Here is a 22020-nt window from a genome sequence, read left to right on the forward strand (position 1 = left end):
AAGAGAGTTGTATTTTTTAATTATAAAAAAGACTTTTGGCTTGTTATAATTTATATCCCTTCTACTTGTTTTGGAAGTTAATTAATTTCATCCACACATGATCACTACTTGAATTAGGAATTCATCAAAAAGAAACTGAAGTGGTTTCATACCATCTTCCACCCCATCCCACATATAACCCTACATATGCATTTGTGCATGTCCACTATAAACATGTGACAGATGGGGAGGTAAAAATTGATTAATGGTGGTAATAACAGAAATGGAAGGCCATACTCCCTTGGGCTCCCCTGCCGTCCCTTAAGAACTCAGAATGAGTCATACTCACTGTATCTGTTTGCATTTATAATCCCCTAGATAAAATGTTGTATTTATAAGTTTCTCTTACTATGGTGAAGTGATGTAATAGGTGTGTGCATATGTATATATACATATATATGCTAATATTCTATTATATACATTAAAATATATATTTGTTCAACTTTTGACTTTCAGTAAAAGTCTGTTACCTAAATCCTACAGCTTGCCTTGGGATGTAACTCATAAAAACCTAATTATTTCTTTCTGAATAATTCTTTCTTTCCATGCATATAGAGCACATCTGACCATAGTATCATATTTGTATAACCAGATGGCTCATAAATAAATCATTATAGGATCTAAGATCTGGGGTTCTTAAATATTATGTTATTTCATTCACCCTACATTTCAACTGCTTGAGTGTGACTATGATAAGATACCCTCATGTAATATTAATGAAAGTTTAAAATTAAAAATCTCCTTTAAAAATAACAGAGTTTACTGGGTAAGTTATTATGCACGTTACTCTTCAATAGAGATCTTTTGAGTTGTAATTTGAAAGCAAAGGCATTGAAATAATTCTATGCTTTTTGAAAATATGTGGATAATTTATTTATTTGAATCTATCATCTTTCTGTACATCGATTTTTCTTCCCATCTATCTCTAACTTGTACATAATTGAAAACTCTTGTAAAAAGTGAAATATAGGAAGACTTCACATGATTCTTTTGTCACTTTTCCATTATGATGCCCATTTTTCCCAAACACCAAGATGTATTTGACTTCTATAGACCCCTTTAGAAAACAGCTTCTCTACACACGGAATCTTGTGTACAACAGGTAGAATAATATGTTCAATAAAGGTCTGATGTTCTGCCAAGTTTGTTTATAACTCCTTAAATTCACATTTTCTCTGACCCTAAAGGGACCTTTGCCACCTTATGGAGCAAGCTTGGGTTCAAAGTCTGTTTTGACTATTATTTTGGGTCTGTGACCTTCAGCAAATTAAATTTTCTCTTTAACTTATGCTTTTTCATATGTAAAACAGCAATGATAAGACCTACATTCCTGCACTGTTCTGAGTATTAAGCAAGAACGTATATAAAGCTGGTACAGTACCTGTTACACAGTAATAAATATTAATTCCTTCCCCACTGTCTCTCTAAGGTAGGAGTATGGGATTTAATTTACAGAGTTGTTGTGTATAATAAATAAGATTATGTATATAAGACAATTCAAACTGTGCCTTCTGCTAAATAAATAATTTCCCTGGCTCTCTATTCCATATGTATATATCAGTTGGGACCTTGTTTCCTCTCCAAAATCCTTCCTACACCAACACACCTTCCTATGGTAGAAGTTACACATGACTCTTTTTGTACTCACGTAGAAACACACATGAATTTCTACCAGAATAGTAAGCATATTATATTTATCCATTTATTCACTCATACATGTTTATCCTTATTATAAGATCTTATGTAATATTTATTTTTTACCTGTATTTAAATTTTCCCAGAAGCTACTCTTAGTTCCTAAGATGATTTTTGTTGTTTGTTTTTTGGTTTTTTGGTTTGTTTGTTTGTTTTACTTATAGAAATAATTACTATCAAACTCCACTCATCTGGATAGAGCCCCTTGCGGTGTTAGTGAAAGACCTGCCCCTCATGCGGTGCACTATCCACACTTGTGAGCTCCTCAGCCAGCCAAAGGCCTCAACTCCAGCCTCTAACAATGTGCAGCCTGGGATGGCTTTAAGTCCGTTTCTCTTTCCTGTTTCAAAGATGGATATTATAATAGATTTTTTTCTCCTAAGAAATTTCTGTGAAATCTATGTTTGTGATGTACAATAAGCATCTTTTTCTATAAGATATATCAAAATATACAACAATGTAAAATTCCCTGTGTTCAAATTATAGGAAGACTAGATATAATCAAGTCATTCATCACAATATTTATTGACTCTGTCTTAGATTCTGAGATAAATTTACAATTTTAGTATATAAGAATGCACATTAATCAAATAAACATGTGTGCGAAAGACAAATCCCACAGAGAAAAGCTATGTGATATTATGACAGCATGGAAAGGGGGACTGGCCTAATTAAAACACTATAAGATAGCTTTGGAAGAAAGTGAGGATTGGACTCAGTTGGAAACATTAGTAGTACTTTGTGAGATGAAATAGAAGAAAAGAGACTTCCAGGCAGATGTAACAGTTTGTGCAAAACTCTTCAGTGGGCAAATAGATAACTAATTCAGGGTGATGTTAATGTCTGATACTGAAGTGGGATGTGCCAATGTCTTTTATTGCCATCTTTCTCAGAGTGTAGGGAAGAGTTTGAGAACTTTTAGCTTAGTGTTTTCTGATGAGAAACTCTTGCTCTATAGACCCCAAACCATCATGGGAATGGTGCCAACTCCCTAGTAAGTCCATTCCAGCAATTCCCTGGCAGGGAGAGATAATGATCACTGGTGTATCCGTGATCCCAGTAGACTATGCTGAGTGGATTAGTATCAGGACTTCATTACTTCTCCTCTATATACCCCCACTCTAATAGGGGATTCATGGTGAGGCTCTAAATCCCAGAGAATCAGTATCAACTTTACCCTTTGTTTAGTTGTCCTTAAAATATATGGATATTATCTTTCCCTCTCTGTACTATTACTCAGGTAAGTCACCATAGGTCCCTTTGAGGAAAGACTAGGGCAGTGTATATATATATATATACTGTACATACTATATATATATATATATATATATATATACACTATATATATATACTTGCTCTGATGTTGCAGCATCCTCTGCCTTGGAACAATGACACTCCCTCACAAAATGGGTTTTAAGTTTAAAAATTTGTCCAGGACCAGCAATTGGGCAAAGGGTCATAACTTTTTACTAGCGCAACTGTCGTCAGACTTCTGATCATCTTTTCAACCCCCGTGCTATTGAGGTGCTCATTTCTATACAGTAACTTCAACCATCAGACCTGCCTGTAGACAACAATCATCAATGAGTTTTCCAGTAGTACTGGTGTTCTTACCACTAGTGCATCCTGATTGCCTCGGTCAATAATATCTATGTCCCATTCCGGGGACTACAGTCACCAAGTGGGCTTCTTAGCTTTTTACAGAATAAAAACTCCATCATGTCCAACTCTCTAAATCTTTGACCCTTTTTTCTATTGTTTTTGCCAGGACTTTAGATCCGATCCTGTGAGAGTATTTCCAATTTGATAAACAATTCCTTGTCCAAACTCATTTTCCCTTCTTGATCCAACACCCTTAGGATCCAGTCCCATATACACTCACCAGTCACCTGTTGGCACATATTACTTAGGTACTGTAACTCCTTCTGCATATAGTCCCCCTTTTTCCCCTAGAAAGTTCTAGAGTTTCTCTAGCCCTGGGATGTTATGACCACACGAAGAAATATGGGTACAAATATTGAGGGGACTCTTGTTTTATTGCAAGGCAAGGTCATCTGCGTCACCTGCAAGGAAGAGGGCACTCACCATCCCTCAGTAGGATGGGTTTGGGAGATACATAATGTTTAAAGGCATCAGTCCAGATGCCACCATCCCCTGAATCAGGATCTCATTTTTTCTATCATAGTCCTGGACTCAACATAGCGCACTTGCCTAATTTGAGAATATATCCTTATTTGGAGCTCTTATGATTAAGCTCTATGTTGCGTCTTTAGCTTTCTTTACTTTCCACCTTCAGAGAATGAGAACTTCATATTCTGAAAAGGTGGCCCTCTGACTTTTGCACATGTTTTTATCAAATCATAATTAATTACCCATTATGTTATAATTATTACTTTTTCAACTGTATTTTTTATTACATCCATGACTGTATTTCATTCTATAGGCATTCCATCCCAGTTCACCACTAATGAAAGTTGAACAACTGTACTTCAATATGCCAGAGACTCTCATGGCCACATACTGCCAGTCATGAGGTCCTCTGATCTGTTGCAGGTCAGGTTCTTGAACGCATAGATTGGAGTGCGGTGAACTTAAACGATAGTACTCTCAGCCTCAACAATTCTTGAGGGAAGGAAGAAAACGGGGTATGGCAGGAGGAGAATCAGAGCTTCAATGACATCACATGAAAGCCCTAGATCACCCAGTGAGCTCTGAAGCTGGAATTACTCATGGGAGTTCTCTGGCAATTGGAAGAAAGGGCAAGGTTTTATGGCCTCACATGGGGCAGTTACTACATGTGGGCTGCCCCCTGGAGGGATGCATTAACTTGGGCATGACAGCCTTCTTCAGCAGAGGGCACAACCTGGAGAAGATCCCTGAGGACAGCGTGTAGCAGCGTTCCCAGTATTGAATAATAAGGCCTTCGATCCTGAAGGGGCATCTGTGAGAAGCAGGTAAGGGCACATTACTATCAGCTTGGGACGTACCATAAAAGGATAATGGAAACAGAAAAGAAATTTAACCTGTACAGTGTAGAATCAATTATATTAATTATATTTGGATCAACATTTTTCACTAGATTAAACTTGAAGAGTAGCTAGGTATATACATTTTTCTCATATATAGGTCTCATAGTGCTATATTCAACAAATCATTTTATTGATTTCATAGTGGATCAAGTTATAATGTCTTCAAAGTTTATATGTGTATATATAATGCAAAATATAATATACAAAATATTATATAATTCAAAACATTATATAATACAAATCATTATATAATACAAAACAGAGTGTGTGTGTGTGTGTGTGTGAGTGTGTGTGTGTGCGTGTGAGTGAATTGAACTCACCTATTGCAGGAAATATTTTGCTACTCAAATTTGGCAAAACACAGAAGCAATAAATTGAGGATTTTACAGGACTTATTAAGGCCTGATATTATTCCATATTGAAAAAATACCAATAAATTAATTAGGCAGTTACAGAAAAAGAGAAGTATACTCTCTTATAATATCTTGTCAAAATGAAAGGGAAACTGAACAATGCACGTTTTTTGTTGTTGTTGTTAAGATTTCTGCAACGGGAGTAAACAAAGTCTTTCTGCCTCTATTAAGATATTACTTTCTTACAGCCCAACGAGTATGAAATATTCTGATAGCATAAAGACAAAAAAAACAATTTTAATTAAGTTGTTAAACTGAATGTGTTGCTTAGGTTCATAGGAAACCGAAAAACGGACTTGGATCTTAATGTTCTATCATATTTGCCCCTTGACCTTCATAGAGAATAAAGGTGAAATGTAGTTCACATTCTTTCATCAAAACTGAAAAAGAAAATATGCCTCTGCTCTCTAGACTAACGTGGACTTCGATAAAATAGAAAGCAGAAGTCAAGCAGAACTGGAACCTAGCATCTCATTACACTAACCAACGCAATGTGAAATTCTGCTCAAGGGTCAAAGGTAGAAGAGGTGCGACGCTGCTGCTTTTCAGTGATTAGCTGCCCAGGACATCAAGGGCTCTTTGAGCCTGCCGCGTACACATGGCCATGAAATGCTAGGAAAGTGCATTTCTCCCGTGACTAGATATATGTCCTCTGTTTATTTTTGGAAATGTGAAAAGCATTCTTTATATATGCATTTTTTCTTTACACATCTCCTTCTATTACAGACTTATGGGTAGGTAAGTTTTGGAATGGTGATGGTTGGGTTATTCTCTGACGACAAAATATGTGTTGTTCCAATAAAGCCTGCTATCTAAACTCCCCAAACCCACTGGCAGCCATGGCAGAGACGAACATAACAAAGAGATGGAGTGGGAGAGCATAGACCATTGGAAGCTTGAGAATAGATAAAACCTCAAATGGAATATCCTGTTGAATTTAGCCATGGTTCATCGCTTCTGCTTGTATATTGTTTATGTGAAACTGCAGCTAAATAAACCAATCCATGACCTGATTTATCTGCCAAATGGATTGAACATTTACTCTCTGCCTCAAAGGCTTGTCATTTCAGTTTAGCTTTGCAGATGGTACATCCATTTCCCAGAAACAGAGCCACTATATAGCAGCTTGCCAACGTTTCCTGTTATTTAAAGTTCACCCTTAAAGTACACATAGCCATGTTTCACTTTCTCCGCCCGTGCTCCGCGGCGTCAATCTGACGTTGCTTTGTCTTTCAGGTTGCTCTAGCAGAGTCAGGTGCTGAGGTACCAACCATTTCTCTTAGGTTACTACTGGGAAAATTATAGTGTTAAGAGACTTACTTCTATTTTTGGGAAATGACTTTATCCCACAAACCTGGAGAATCTCTGTGAATGTGCTGGGCAGTAAGTACAGGATGAGAGTTTGTTGGCATTTTTCTAAAATAGTTTATGTGATCAAATGCCACATGAAAGAAGCAGTTTTGCTTCATTCGGATGCTTTTCATTGGAATATTTCTATTATAAACAGAATTCTACAACTTAAAACATAAGCAAGTAAGGCGTATTTCCATTGATGTCAAATACTTGAAAAAGTATCTGGGGATTTGGTGATGTTTTGTTATACGTAGAATAAGAATATACTTTGTGAAAAGTAGACTAAGATTGCTTTTGTAAGTAGACAACGACAATTATATGGTATCAGAGAATTTAATCTATGACATGTTCTCACTTTCAAAACCTCTGACTCTGGAAATTTTAAAAGTCACAATTCTATTCCTATATTAAAATGAAGGCAATATTTCATACTGAGATTTTCATAATCAAGTATTTACTTCTACAGTTTATATTGAGAGTAACTTGATATTAAGACTATGAAAAAAATTAATTAAATGTAGATGCTTACCATCAGGGTGCTAGGTTGTGCAAGGGAGTTTAGGTGACACAAGGAATGAAAGTGAATATTAAAAGGATAGTCTCAGGCAACAAAATCAAACCTCATGATTCAACCTAGACCAGTCCTAGTCAGAGGTGTAAGACAGAGAAGATAGGTATTATTTCTATTGTACCAAGTTTATTTTCTCAGCCAAAACATGGTTCTGATGTCTATGAACTTTATTTTTTTAAGGATTTTATTTATTTATTTGACAGAGAGAGAGAGAGAACACAAGCAGGGGGAGCAGCAGAGAGAGGGAGAGAGAGAAGCAGCCTCCCTGCTGAGCAGGGAGCCAGATGCAGGACTTGATCCCAGGACCCTGGGATCAAGATCTGAGCCGAAGGCAGATGCTTAACTGACTGAGCCACCCAGGCGCCCCCCTCTATGAGCTTTAATAGAGAAATGATATAAGCAATGCCTATGGATGTCATTGAAGGGAAAAAAAAAAAAACTAAAAATAGGAAGGTGGGGAAAACCTTACAAAGAAATACATATGACATGTAGAATAGTTTTTTTTTTTTTTTTTTAAAGATTTTATTTATTTATTTGACAGAGAGACACAGTGAGAGAGGGAACACAAGCAGGGGGAGTGGGAGAGAGAGAAGCAGGCTTCCTGCGGAGCAGGGAGCCCGATGCGGGGCTCGATCCCAGGACCCTGGGATCATGACCTGAGCCGAAGGCAGACGCTTAACGACTGAGCCACCCAGGCGCCCCGACATGTAGAATAGTTCTGCATGCAATTTACTTATGTATTATATGCAGCACCTATTAGTATATCCCTCAGAAAACTCATTGCATGGTCCCAGTATTAAATGTTCTGCGTATGTGTTAGGTTGTGTCTCAGAACTTTTGGGGGCTTTGTGTATTTAGCTTGCACACCAGAAGTGAAATTTGTAATATTCTCTGGTGATTTTATCCCACAGTAATGAGATTGATTCGGAGGCAGCCAGTACCAGTTAACTTCAAATCATTAATTTTATGTGTCTTTCTCTCATTGTAATAACTTAGTTTTCTTAAGCTGATACTGAAAAAACAGAAGGCAAACTGAAACCTATTCTAAAACAAAATGAATGCATCTGTAGGCAGCCTGTGATATTTCTATTGATTTTTCATACGAGTACATCAATGTGTCAAGATACCATATATAGATATAAATTACTCTGTTAGCCACAAGATTAAAATAATTTTAAACAGGTAGCAGCAACTCATAATCTATTGCTTTATCTGCTTGATTTCTGCGTGGTTGATTTAACATCCGAAATAAAGGTATCTGTATGAAATGTCAAATTAGTTCACAGCTTTTCTATTTTTATGAAGAGGAAGTAAAATCCATTCTTTGCATGGTACTATCTGGAGTCATTGACGCTCTTCAGTGAGTCCCACGTTTTGACTTTACAAAGGCTCCTTAAGTAGCTGGCTATGTGGCTCCTGAGTGTCCAGACTCTCCAGCCTCCACAGCCCTGAGGCTGTTCACACAGCCCAAAAGTTTACTTGGTTTTGTCAGTTACAAAATGGGGATGCTGAGGATTAAAATTTACTGGTCAACATGTTACCTACTACCAATTTGAACTGTGTGGGTTTATTGCATACTTTGATGTTTATCTTTGATAAGAAATCTCAGTTTAATGAGAAGCAACATGCTGTGGAATAAAGTAATAAATTTGTTGCTTCCAGCGCACACGTTAAGGACACATCCAGATTTAAGACGGCCACTGGCTTACAAACACCATTCAGTATTTCCTCCGAGAGCACATATGGTCTTTTGCTCTCCCTTCCCCAAAAGTAGTGTATTTGGAAGTTTTGCATTTACAGAGCAGAAGGAAGAAATAAAAAGTAGTATTTTAATTAATTCCCAAATTGTGGTACCTCCATGCACTGGAATACTCAGCCATAAAAAAGGATAACTATGGGTATACTCAACATTACAGATAAATCTCAAATGATTTATGCTAAGTAAAAGAAGTCTTAAGGTATATATACGGTATAATGCCATTTATGTGAGAAAGATAAAACTATAGAGGTAGAAATAAGGTAATTGTTTTCTAAGAGCTGGGGCTGGGGCTAGGCAAATGACCTCAAAGAAGCACCGAGAACGCTTTTATGGGTTTCCCAGATGTATTATCTTAAATTAGAAAAAAAAAAAAAAAAAAAAAAGGAAGAACCAAGTGTGACACATACTGTCTACCTGCTCAGAAACCTATTTTCATTGCTGCCTGGCGACATACCTGTCCTATTGATACCAGTCTCTGTGGATTTGGATGCATCCATGTAGTTACATGCTGGAACAGCACAGATACACATCAGCTGTAGGCCTAGTCCATTTAGCATTCTCTGAGCTCTGATATTCCATGCTATTTTACCCTCTTGTAGATTAATGTAGCCAAGCCTTATGACCTGTGTACTTGTTTGAATAATTTACCTTAAATTTCATGTCCTGAGAACATGACCTTATTTGGAAATAAGGTCATTGTAGATGTAATCATGTTACGATGAGGTCCAGTAGGTTAGAATGGTCTATTAATCCAATACAACTCGTATCTTTTATAAGCACTGGTATCCTGGTCAGAAGAAGAAACTTAAACTCGGAGACACACAAGAACACTGTGTGATGGCAGAGGGAGAGATTGCAGAGATATGTTTATAGGCAAGGAACACCTAGAATTGCCAGAAGTCACCAGAAGCTAGGAAGAGGGAAGAAGGATCCTATCCTACAGCCTTCAGAGAGAGAGAGAGCATGGCCCCGACGACATGTGAATTCAGACTTTCAAGCCTCTAGGACTATGAGACTGTAAATTTATGTTATTTAAAGCTACCCAGTCGCTTGTTATGGTAGCCTTAGTAAACAAATGTACCTTGGAGACTGCATATTGAAGACAGCAGATCCACAAGCTATAAAAGAAATAAATATTTTAGATTTTATGTACATTAGAAATGAAATGTATTGTTAAGCTACTGAAATTTGTGGTTTTGTTTGTTGTAAGAGCTAGTATTAGTCTAAATAATTAATACGTTCAAAATTAGAAAAAGACAGTGCTCTGGAAACAACACCATTCTCTGTCTGTGGAGAATACTTCCCCTCCACCACACACACCCTAACAGTCAGGCAAACTGAAGGCATGAATGCTCTTTGGAAACATTCTCTAATTCTTCTTTAAAAGTCAACAAAACATACATTATTTAAAAATCTGATTTAAACCTCCCCATGTTAAAAGCTTGGAATAGTTTTGCCTAACAATGTCTATGAGACTTAGATTGAAGGAAATAGTTGATTTGAAAGAGAGACAGAGAGACAGAGAGAGAGAGATTTAGGTAACATGTAGTGATCCTTATAGATTTCACATGACACAACCATATTCTAATTACATCCCCCACCCCTATGCTCTAACACAGAAGAACAAGAGCTGCTCTGGGCTGTGGCGCTGGGGGTTGGGAGTAATGGCATCATGAGAGGCTGAGAAGCCCACCATTGAGACTACCACATGGGTTTATAAATCAATGGCATGGATAATGACTTGGCAATATTGGCAGAGCCATAAATTTTCTCCTAGTCACACAAAATAGAGGAACTCATTTCCCATCTTCGTTTGGTCTGAAATGAAATTAACCTTTATGAAAAATCTGGATGGAAAATTACACGCTTTCTAATATTACCCAGTTGAGCACCTAGTTAACTAGAGCTCAGCACTAAGAATCATTTTACTTCCTCCCTAAAGATAAACACATAGAAAAACGACAAAAACAACATGAAACGTATGCGTCTGCTCCAATCAAAACTAGTAGGGAATGTTGCCAGGTTGGAATTTGGTAAATTAAAACACCACTTTAAAAAAAAACAAAACAAAAACCCACCACTTTTATTTACACATATTGTGCGTTACCATCTCTTACTCTCATAAATTGTGTGTGTGTGTGTATGTGTGTGTTGTGTCAGCTGAAAATATGTAGCTCATATTTGGAAAATAAGCATAGAGAGTACAGCACAGATAAGAGTAAAACAAAGAAACTCACAGTCAATAATTTAAAATATAATTGAAATTGTTTTAAACTACATCACATCAAGAAATGATTTTTAATTCCCATAGACCCAATATCAATTTTAGGATAAATAGGTAAATCTCATTCAAATTTTCATCAAAGTCCTTCAGGCAATGACATAATCAGTGTATTAATGTCATTAAATATTACAACAGTCATTCAGAACTCTTGGGCTGAAATCGATAGTTACAGCCTATTTACCAGCCTCCCCAAGACGTGACTCCAAATCATGCCTTTGACAACTCCCAATAATGGACCATGAATCTTCCAATAGCTAAATATGAGACTTTAGTCATCTTGGTCTTATTCTTCTATTTTCACCTAAATCTTTTCAGCAATTACATTTGTACTTTTCTACTTTCAGTGTGGATTCATTTTGCTTTGATTTGTTTTGTTTACAATCATTTTCTTTTCTTCATCTCTACATTTAATACAATCATAGGCTTACTGAAGTGATGTCCAAGTACTGCCTTTAATCTTTATCAACACTTCAGCTAAATATCTTTTATGGATTGTGGTATTGCAAAATCAATCTTCCTTAAGCAAATCTCTTAAGCATTTCCATTGTCTCATTCATTTGTTCCATATTCCATAGTCTTAATTTTTCAAAACCCCAAATGTCCTGGCACCACACATTTTCTCTGCCTTAGAGCTGGCTACATTTTAATAACATTCATGTAATCTATACAAATGGAGTAAATGTATTTTACTAATAGTGACTCAAATTTTCCAGCCTCTGAATATTTGCCCACTTAAATATGTTTTTTCTGTCTGAAATGTTTTCCTCTTCACATGTCTACCTACCAAAATCTTATTCATTCTTCAAAAAATAATTCAAATATTATTTTCTTTTATTATATACACATGGGTCCTTGTGATGCACTTTGAATTCTGCTTTGTGCTCATTTATCTATATACTTTTCCTTCATCCTAAAAGTTTATTTTCCTTAAGCTTCAAGCAGAAACCATGTTATACTTATGTGTATCTTTCAAAGAAACTAGCACGACATGAAACTTTCCAAATGGTAATTATTGCTTTTAATGTAATTTACAAAACTTCCAATTTCAAAATATTTTGTTTCTAAAGAGAAGGCTTTGACAAATAGGAAATATGGATTATATTTATTTTGTAACACTACCTCCAACCTGTTAAAGTACAGAAATATATTACTAGAAGCATAACAAGAAACAGCTGGGAATTAATCATGAAATATTCTTATGTCCTAAAAGTAGTTGACAGAAAAAAAAAATGTCTTTAGGAAATAGCCATAATTTGAAACACTAAAATCCCTTCCGATGAATAAAAGTAATATTATGCCGTATTCTTCTGAAAACCTCATTACCAATTTCCTTGTATATTTCTAAATATAACTATTAGAAGAGTAAAGAAACCACTGTGATTCATGATGGGATAAAAGCTGGCCTCATGTCTCATAATAGTATTGCTATATTCTTGAGATAAAGAGAAACTTTGTGTGTTACATAAATATACTTAGCCTATTATCTTAAGCTATAATGCAGATTTTCTTCATTTTTATACTAATTTTTGGTTTTAATTCCATTTAAACCTGCTAGATATTATATTGTGTGCAAACCTACATGACCCCTGATAAAAGCTGACTGTTTACATTTAAGGTCAGACCAAATAGGACCTGATCAATTGTTGGCAATAGGTTGACGGACTGAGGGAAGTATGGCTAGCACCAAGTATCCAAGTGAGATAACTTTGGCATTTCCATTATTCTTATTTATATGTGAATACATTTGGTAAACTACCAACATTATCTCCATCTCTAAATATTCCTTTCCAAAATCCATACATTTTCCTCTATTTGAATATCTCCATGCTATATATGAATATATATATTTTTTAAGATTTTATTTATTTGGGAGACAGAGAGAGAGAGAGAGAGCGTGCACCAGTGAGGGGAGGGGCAGAGGAAGAGGGAGAAGCAGACTCCCCACTGAGCAGGGAGACCGACGCGGGTCTCTATCCCAGGACTCTGAGATCATGACCTAGGTCAAAGTCAGATGCTTAACTGACTGAGACACCCAGGCACCCCTCCATGCTATATTTGAATATTTGAGGCTTTCTCCATTTTGCACAATATCTTTCTTCCTCTCACCAACCTCAGTCAAAAACAAATAAATATATTTATACTTATATCCATGTTCATACTTATATATACACCTTCAGTAAAAACAAAAGTTCCTTAGAACTTACCTCACAATCTTGCTACTAGCCAAGAAACCCACCTTCAAACAAAATGATAAGGGAAGGTCCGATACCCATGGCATTACCCATTGGTCCTATAATTTATCTCGTTAAATAAAAGTAATTCCCCTTAGCCAAAACAGTGAGATGGTTCCCAGGGTTTAGGTGCAGAGCTGGATGGATAATTAAACTTTATGAGACTGGGATGTTATTATATAGGGGGCCATGTATGCTTAAAATCAGAGAACAATATTTCTCACCGTTATATCTATTCTACTTGAAAAACATGCCTTTTCTCAATTCCCTGGGATCTTCTTAATTACATATTTTTACCCCAAGAGGAAATTAAAAAAAAAAATGTTTCTACCTGGTGAACAACAGTGGTTTTATTAAACTGAAAGTTAACATTTCAGTCTGGCAAATTTAAGCTTCTTGTCTACCTAAATAAAGAAAAAAAGTGGGTAAAATATGAAGATTTAGGTGAATGACTGCCTATGAAAGGGAAATTCAGTTGCTACTACAAATAGAGTTTGTGCAACCATGTACTGCAGGACCTACAAATGGTTAGAATCTTCAGAAATGGAAGGAGAGGGGAACACAAGCAAAGTAATAAAACCACAGGATGTAGCAAAAGCCAAGGAGCTGTGTTTCTTACAAGAGGCAAGAGGTTCATGGGGAGGATCATGTAAAAGCAAGGGCATAGATACTGTCCATAGCCCTCAGACCAGCTGCAGCTGTACATTTTAGATACATGTAGTTAACTTTATGATGAAGCTCAGTGATGACAGACCACAGAGACAGGATTGGATGAAAGAAAATGATCAATAAATCAAGATTTTAGATTTGGAGGTGAATGCAGTAACTAATAAGATTTGGGTTGTCTCCTCCAAGAAGCTGTGTGGTTTTGGTTATATCGGGGATAGTTGGATTGTGATAAGGAGCCATTACTTTGAGAAGCAGAAAGATGATAACTTGGTGTAAGTATGTGGGATAATCAAAAGGCTACCTTCAAGGTGGATCTTTGGGGGTAAATTTAATCCAAGCATATATCCACTTTCTGTATTTAGGGACCATGCCATTGTTTGACTTGTCATGGGCCTCAGTCCTCATTTCCCATTAGGGAATCTAAAAGTTGCTAGACTTCTGCTTTCCATGAACAAGGGTAGTAGAACATTATAGTGTAGTCGCTTACCTGAGCTTCACCAATTGGATAATCCCATCTGAGATGTTTAATCTCATTTGAGTGAAACCAAGAAGCAAAATGTGGCTGATAGTTCATTACCATCACAAGAGCATCCTGTGTTCCCAGCAGTGCTTCCAGCAGTTTCTTCAAGCACGCAGAGGGGCAGTATGAGCAAACTAGTCTCAAGGTTGTGGTCCCAGATGATCTGTCCTGGGTTCTTTTCCTTTTATCACTCTAGTTCTCCAGTCTAATCATCAACCTTGGAACCTACCTGGCAATATCCAAAGACACACTCATTTTATGCTTTAAGTTGTGCTTTCAGATGTGTATGTACATTTACTTATACATATATGCATACCTATAAATAAATATATACTTTCAGAAAGTATATATATATATAAATGAATCTGAAAATACATTTTTTTATTATGTTATGTTAATCACCATATATTACATCATTTCCATGATTCATTGTTTGCGTATAACACCCAGTGCTCCATGCAGAACGTGCCCTCTTTAATACCCATCACCAGGCTAATCCATTCTCCCACCCCCCTGCCCTCTAGAACCCTCAGTTTGTTTTTCACAGTCCATCGTCTCTCATGGTTCGTCTCCCCCTCCGATTTCCCCCCTTCATTCTTCCCCTCCTGCTATCTTCTTCTTCTTCTTTTTTTTTTTTTCTTAACATATAATGTATTATTTGTTTCAGAGGTACAGGTCGTGATTCAACAGTCTTACACAATTCACAGTGCTCACCATATAAATGTGGTAGATAATGTCAAGAATTATTAAATTAGTACATAATTAGATTAGGAAATTTGAAACACCTTCATGTACTACACTGTTAAAGTTGAACAGATCAATTAACTCATCTGCTGAGACGATACATTTCTGTTGTTTAAGCCACTCAGTTTGTGGGACTTTGTTACTGCAGACGAAGCGAAAAAATACGTCCCTCACTCTCTATTTTCCCTGTAAAACATTATGACCTGTGCCCACAGCTTGTGGAGTTCACCCAGAGAGGCCACGTTCCAGAAAGTCTGAGCCCCTCTGATCCCACCAGTTGACATGTGTGATTAAGAACCTGTTGTTTTTGCCTCCCTAATCTGTTGTTGTCAGTTCATTTGCTACTGTAAATAATTAATTTATAAATGTACACCAAATTAGATATGGGAGTATAAAAAAGAGAGAGATTTGTTATTTCTATGAAAACTAAGCTAAATGCTTTGGAAAGATTGATGAGTCACACACACACACATCCTTGAATTATATGTATATAAATTAACTAAAATGTTAGAGCAAAATTATAAATATCTACAAGCAACCTGAATTCAGATTAATAGTATACATAAATCTATATTCCACTTTAAAGAAACTAGAAATTTAGATGATACATATTTTATTTGGTCGATGTAAAAAAAATTGATACCAACGGAGTTGTACTGAAAAAGTACACTTATTATTTATTTATTTATTTATTATTTTTTAAAGATTTTATTGATTTATTTTAGGGAGAGAGAGAGAGCAAGCACACAAGCAAGGGAAAGGGAGGGGGAGGGGCAGAGGGGGAGTGGGAGGGAGAGGGAGAGAATCTCAATCAGACTCCATGCTGAGCATGAGCCTGACACAAGACTCCACTCAGGGCTCCATCCCATGACCCTGAGATCATGATCTGAGTCGAAAGAAGAGTTGGAGGCTTAACTGACTGAGACACCCAGGTGCCCCTAAAAAAGTATATTTAGTTTAAAACAAAATATTGAAGATACACAGGTATCTTTTTCTAATTAATCTGTTTAACCAATTTTTAGTTAACTATGATCTTACTTAATCAGGTTGAGTAAGAGATTGTTTATTTGTCCAGGTATTCTTGATCACCCTGGGATGGACAAGCTGGAGCCAAAGCCTGTTTCACTTTTGTAGCACCTGACTTAAGAAGTAGCCAGCACACTGCTGATGCACTTTTGAGGAATCATCTAAAGGGCTGGGAGTTTTGTTTTGGTTTGGTTTGGTTTTGGGGAATGCATGCCTGGGGGTCCAAGGACCAGTGTGTTATAATATATAGTCACATTGCTTTTGCATGACCCAACCATCTCTTTCACCAAGCCTGAACATCTGATACCTCAGAGCGTACTTCAGTGTCCCCATCCTCACTTTCTAGGGTCTGTGGCTTGCAAGATCCCAGTTCCACTGACAGTTTCTCTATCGATCAGGACTCAACACATTGTGTGTTAAAGATACACAACTCAAACTAAGCATGAAGAGAATTAGCTGGGGAGATGCTCGTGGTCTTCATGAAAGGAATAGCTAGGGCCCTCAGCAGGAAAGGTGGGTACAAAATAGTAAACAGTGACATGAGCTTGATCAGGACTCTCATCTTTGTGTCTCTTTGATATTAGCTTTATTTTCTGCAATAGAAAGTTGTTATTTTGCATGCAAACTGGTCAGTTTCACCGAAATGTTAGAACAGATAAACAAATGTTTACCTAATTTATGGGACAAAATGCAGAAATGAAACTTTGCACAGCATCTTCAGCTTCTCTTTTCCTTGAGGAAATACTGGCCGGGGGATGGGCATGAGATCCATAAACGCTTGACTTGTCCGTAAGGTCATTGAACCTGGGGAGACCTGGCTAGTGCAGAAAATCTGAGAAGTCACTCACCAGCTTCCTCCCCTATAGCAGATCCTGGTTATAGACGCACAGAACGGGCACATCAAATTAATAGGTTGCATCTTTACACATTCAGTTTTACAGAGTTTATTCCAAATGGCAAGGCATACATTCACAACCACATGCAATATGTTTATGCCTCAGAACTTTTCAGGGAAAGTTTATGATCACTTGATCCCTTTATAAGGGGAATCTTACTACACTGACCACTGCAATATCAAATTTGCTTTCTCCAAAGTGCCAGAACACTAGTTGTCAGAAACTGGAGGTTTGCCTATTTCCAACATCACCATGTAGAAATAGATTTTTTTTATGTCAAAAATTCCAGGAGAAGATATTGATGAACTGACTTGTCTTGCATGCTTCTTTTTAGACCAGTCATTGTTCTAGAGAAGTCAGGGTCATGCATGAAGATAACAACTCCTTTTCAGAAAACAAGTAAGATAGGTAATAAGGAAGGAATAGCTCCGTAAAAGTAAAGAGCAGGTTTCTCAATAGAAGGGAAAAGTCTGGGCAGAAAAAGAACAAGACTAGCTACAGAAGATAGGCAGAAAATAAATAGCGACAGCTCGAAACCCATAGAAAAGTATAATAAACTAATAATTATGGACAGAAATTTCACTTACACATAAAAGACCTATTTCTATGTATATAAGCACAAAAACCTTTATTTAGGGTTATTCAAAGTCATGTATATTTTCCATAGACACCTCTCATCATGAACTGTTCAATTTCAGTCTTCCCCGTAATTCAATTAAAGCACACTGTTCATGAAGCTGTTGTTTATTAATGAGGAGATTTTACATGCTCTTACTGCTTTAGTCCATCTAAAAAGATGAAATAAATCCCCTTGTAATTATTTCACTGGCATTGTGAGTACAAGAGTTTTTAATTTGTCTACTGAAATAATTTAAGCATAAGTTTGTCCTCTAGATGCTTTTTGCATTCTGCATGAATATTTACATTAAAGAGAAACAATCACCTCTAAAGCTTTGATTACACTATTTACATTGAATGCTAACCTCCCTTAGAAATTGGTTATTTTATTTAGGAGAGATTCTGGAGAAACTTCACAAAAAAACTCACACTTATGTCCTTAAACTCTACAATCATCAGGCATCACATTAGGGAAAACACACATAAACTAACAAAACAAAATAAAAACCAAAGGAAAAGTGTTTTTCAAAGGTATTCAACAGTTTTGAAATACTAATGTTATTTAGATACTACCATTTCTTAAATAATTTCATTTAGATAGATGTGAGCTTTGAAACCCATAGCAACTTAATTTTTTTCTCAAACAGGAGGCAAAGCCTCTTGTCTGGGGCCAAGATAGCTGATAAAGAAATCATCAAAACACCTTCTTCAGCTGGTTTTTGAAGCATTCCTGGCTGCTTGGCATTGTTTGTACATTTGAAGTTCACAGTTGCCCAATACCTACTAAGTTGATAAAGGCTAGGGGAAAATATGTGAAAAAAAAAAAAAGAAGTGTAAAAGCATTTTATTTGGGTCATTTAAAAATGTTAATGTTAAATATGCTTATCTGTCAACCAGAATTTTTAACCTATTTCTGCCTGCATCTCTGGACAAAATCATGGGAACCCACACAGAGACGACTAAAGTCCTTGAAACCCATAGTCTCACTTGTATTTCAGGAGCTCACAAAACAGATACCTTCCCCTCAACTTCTCTCCCCCTTGCAGGAGAAAAGCTAAGCAGGGGAGATAAGAACTGCCAATTATAAAATATTACAGTGTTTTGTTTTCTGGAGGCAGGGATCGAAACTCCAAGGTAATTGGAATTTTTCATGAAATCCTTTCAAGACAAATACATGATTAACCCATGTAGAGTTCTAGTCAGATCAAATTTCTTAAGTCCTGACTTCACGCAATTAAAAAGTTCCTGTCAGTGTTGATTACTTGAAAGTGGAGAAGGAAGAAGGAAATCATATTTATTTTTTGTGTGTTTGTGAGGGGAAAAAAAAGTGGCTCAGCAATAACATCAGAAATGGATGTGAGTGTTGCAGAAAAGGGACACAGAGGGTGTTTGGATAATATTGGTAGAACTCAGGGAAATGGAAGGAAGAGTTTACCAGGTTTCCAGCATGCTGGGTTTGACCCTCTTCAGCAGGATGTTGGTTCAGGCAAAACTTTTTGTCTTGCCTCTGGGCCAAAAGAACATCCTGGAAAGTTCTGGATCATAATATGTATTACTCTGAATTGCAATCATAGCTTTATTTATTTCCTTTCCACCAAACTGTAAGCTGCTTAAATTCAAGAACTCCAACTTCTAATTTCTTTATCCCAAGGGCATGGTAGGTACCCCCACCCCAATATTTTTGTTTGTTTGTCAATGGGGACAGCAAAGCCAAGGGATCATTGTGAGGATTAATGAGTTTATATCATGGACTCAATCAATGTTAGTCATCATTACCATCATGCAAATTGTTCATTCCTCATCATATATTTTTTACTTTCAAAAGAGATGAAAGATTACCAAAATAACTTTCTAGGTTCCAAAATTATGTTGAGAGCCATGGTGGTTCATCTACAAAACTGTATTTTTGTGAAATGAAGAGAATAAGGGAAGTATTTATTGTCCATATTACATTAATAGTGACTTTCTATTTAATGTCTTGTGAGGAAATGATATTTAAATAGAAATATAAAATTGCACAAATACCTTTATAATCTTATGACTACATATAATAGATTATTCATGTTTCGGATGTACCAACAGGATTTCCATGATTGGGAATCTTCCTCGTAAGATTCGTGTCTCCTCCTACCCTTACATTCTCAGTAATCTGATATTATCTTCAGACTGCTAGGTACTGCATAATCACTTCTCATTTTTCAATTGCTTAATTTACTTTATCATAATTATTTTTCTACATGTAATGTAATCTCTACTCAAAAGATAGAAACAAGTATGTAATTACATTGTTTTCTGCCATCTCTATGCTTTTAGTGTTAACACCAGGGCCCAATAAATATGTATGAAAGTAGTTTGCCTAAATTATCCTAAAAAATTTGGTGGAATATTTTCACGTAATTCAGGTTTCCACAACTTTATGTATTGTTAAGCATCATTTATTTACTAAATAATCTAAATGAACTATTATGATGTGAAATCCACTGAGCTTAACACATTCATGGACATAAAATGCACAATCATTAGCTAACTACAAGGATGTTACATAAGAGGATGAAGGAAATGAGAATGTAAGAAAATAAGGTATGACTATATAAAACATTAAGCAACTTGAGAGATAACCAAGCCAAAAATTAGTTAAATGAATGAATGAAATGAAATAAAATGAAATGGCACATGACAAAAATAGAATAGTGTAGGTAAAATATACTAATACTTCATAAAAACTGAGCTTTTTAAGTCTATATTTATGGGAGGAAAAGGAATACAAATAACATAAATTCATGGGAAAGTATAGCAATCTAACATGTTTGAAGGCATCTTAGGTATTTTTTTTAACCTGATGACTTGCTAGGAACTTTTTATACTGATTTATGTAATGAGTTTGTTACTTCATTGTGAGAACTTTCTTCAGATAGTTGCTGAAGTTTACACTATGTGACTTGTTCAAGATCACACATTTTTGAAGGTTGTGGAGGTAGTATGCACATATACAAATATAGGCTCCTATAATTTTAAAATCTCTGACCAGCTTGTGCTACCTGAGACCTCCTCAGCTGGGATGTGAAGAAATAGCAAAATCTGACAAGGTAGAATAAAGAAAATAGAGTATTCTGGGAAAAGCAAAATAAGGATTTGAGCAAAGTACCTGTTCAGAACACACACACACATACACACACACACACACACACGCACGCACGCACATATATTCAGGTACACAGATGGGACTCAGGTTGCAAAGAGGTAGACCAAACTTCAAGGAGTGGCTGAGGAATATTACTTACTAAAAATCATAAAATCATGTTCTACAGGTCGAGAAGCCTAGTGACCACCTTTAAGAACCACAATCCAATGAGAAAAAGATTATATAGATCTATATAGTCAAGAAATTAATAATAAAATTAAGTAAAAATCAGAAGACATCAAGGTGATTAGAGTCACCATGAGGAGGCTTGGAATCTGTAAATCAGGGGACTAGACAGAAGTATTAGATAATTGGAAGGCAAGCCAGGTCTAGACCAGAGTTAAGGATTAGGCCAAATGACCAGTCTCAAAGCACTGGCATCAAGAATAAAACAGGAAATTACTTAGAAGTTGTGTGGATAACCTCCATTTCCCTAGCCTCCTGGAAATATGAAGGACATTTACTACAAAACCACTCCTGGCTTTTCTTCACACTCTTCATACTTTCTTCCCTATGGAATAAAGAAAGCTGTCTTATCTGTTCAGTGACTTAATCTAATTTCGAAGAAATACCTAAGCACATTCTGCCCAGAACTTCCCATTTGAGAATCAGTGGAAACTCCATAGGAAATTTTTCCTCTGTACGTCTAATGACCTATAATTTCATGTAGTCCAAAGGTAAAGTATTAGGGAGTCCATTTCTCCATAGATGTAAAGCTACACTGTCTGAGGTGTGTACGATTAACAGAGCTGGTATTCTGACCATTATCTGACTTCCTTCTAGGTTTTGAACTTTAGGAAAAGGAATATGATTTTTGACTCTCTACAATTCCAACCAAGGACTTCATATGGCAATGAGTGTATGCCCAAAGATACGACTATGATATTGATGCAAGTGACAATTACAAGGATAAAGTTGATGTTTTATGTTACATAATTATTTACAAAAATCTCTACCTATGTATTTGTTTTATGCATTTTACATTGTTTCAA

General features: G+C 36.3%; 1 non-coding gene across 1 annotated transcript; it reads right to left on the reverse strand.

Annotated features, from left to right (window-relative positions):
* Window positions 1-1890: 1890 nt before the first annotated feature.
* Window positions 1891-2044, reverse strand: LOC118546097 (small nucleolar RNA SNORA62/SNORA6 family). The gene has a single exon (XR_004922434.1). It is a non-coding gene; the product is annotated as a small nucleolar RNA SNORA62/SNORA6 family (small nucleolar RNA).
* Between the last annotated feature and the right edge of the window lie 19976 nt (window positions 2045-22020).

This window comes from Halichoerus grypus, chromosome 2 (genome assembly GCF_964656455.1).
Source record: "Halichoerus grypus chromosome 2, mHalGry1.hap1.1, whole genome shotgun sequence".
Taxonomy (NCBI): Eukaryota; Metazoa; Chordata; class Mammalia; order Carnivora; family Phocidae; genus Halichoerus; species Halichoerus grypus.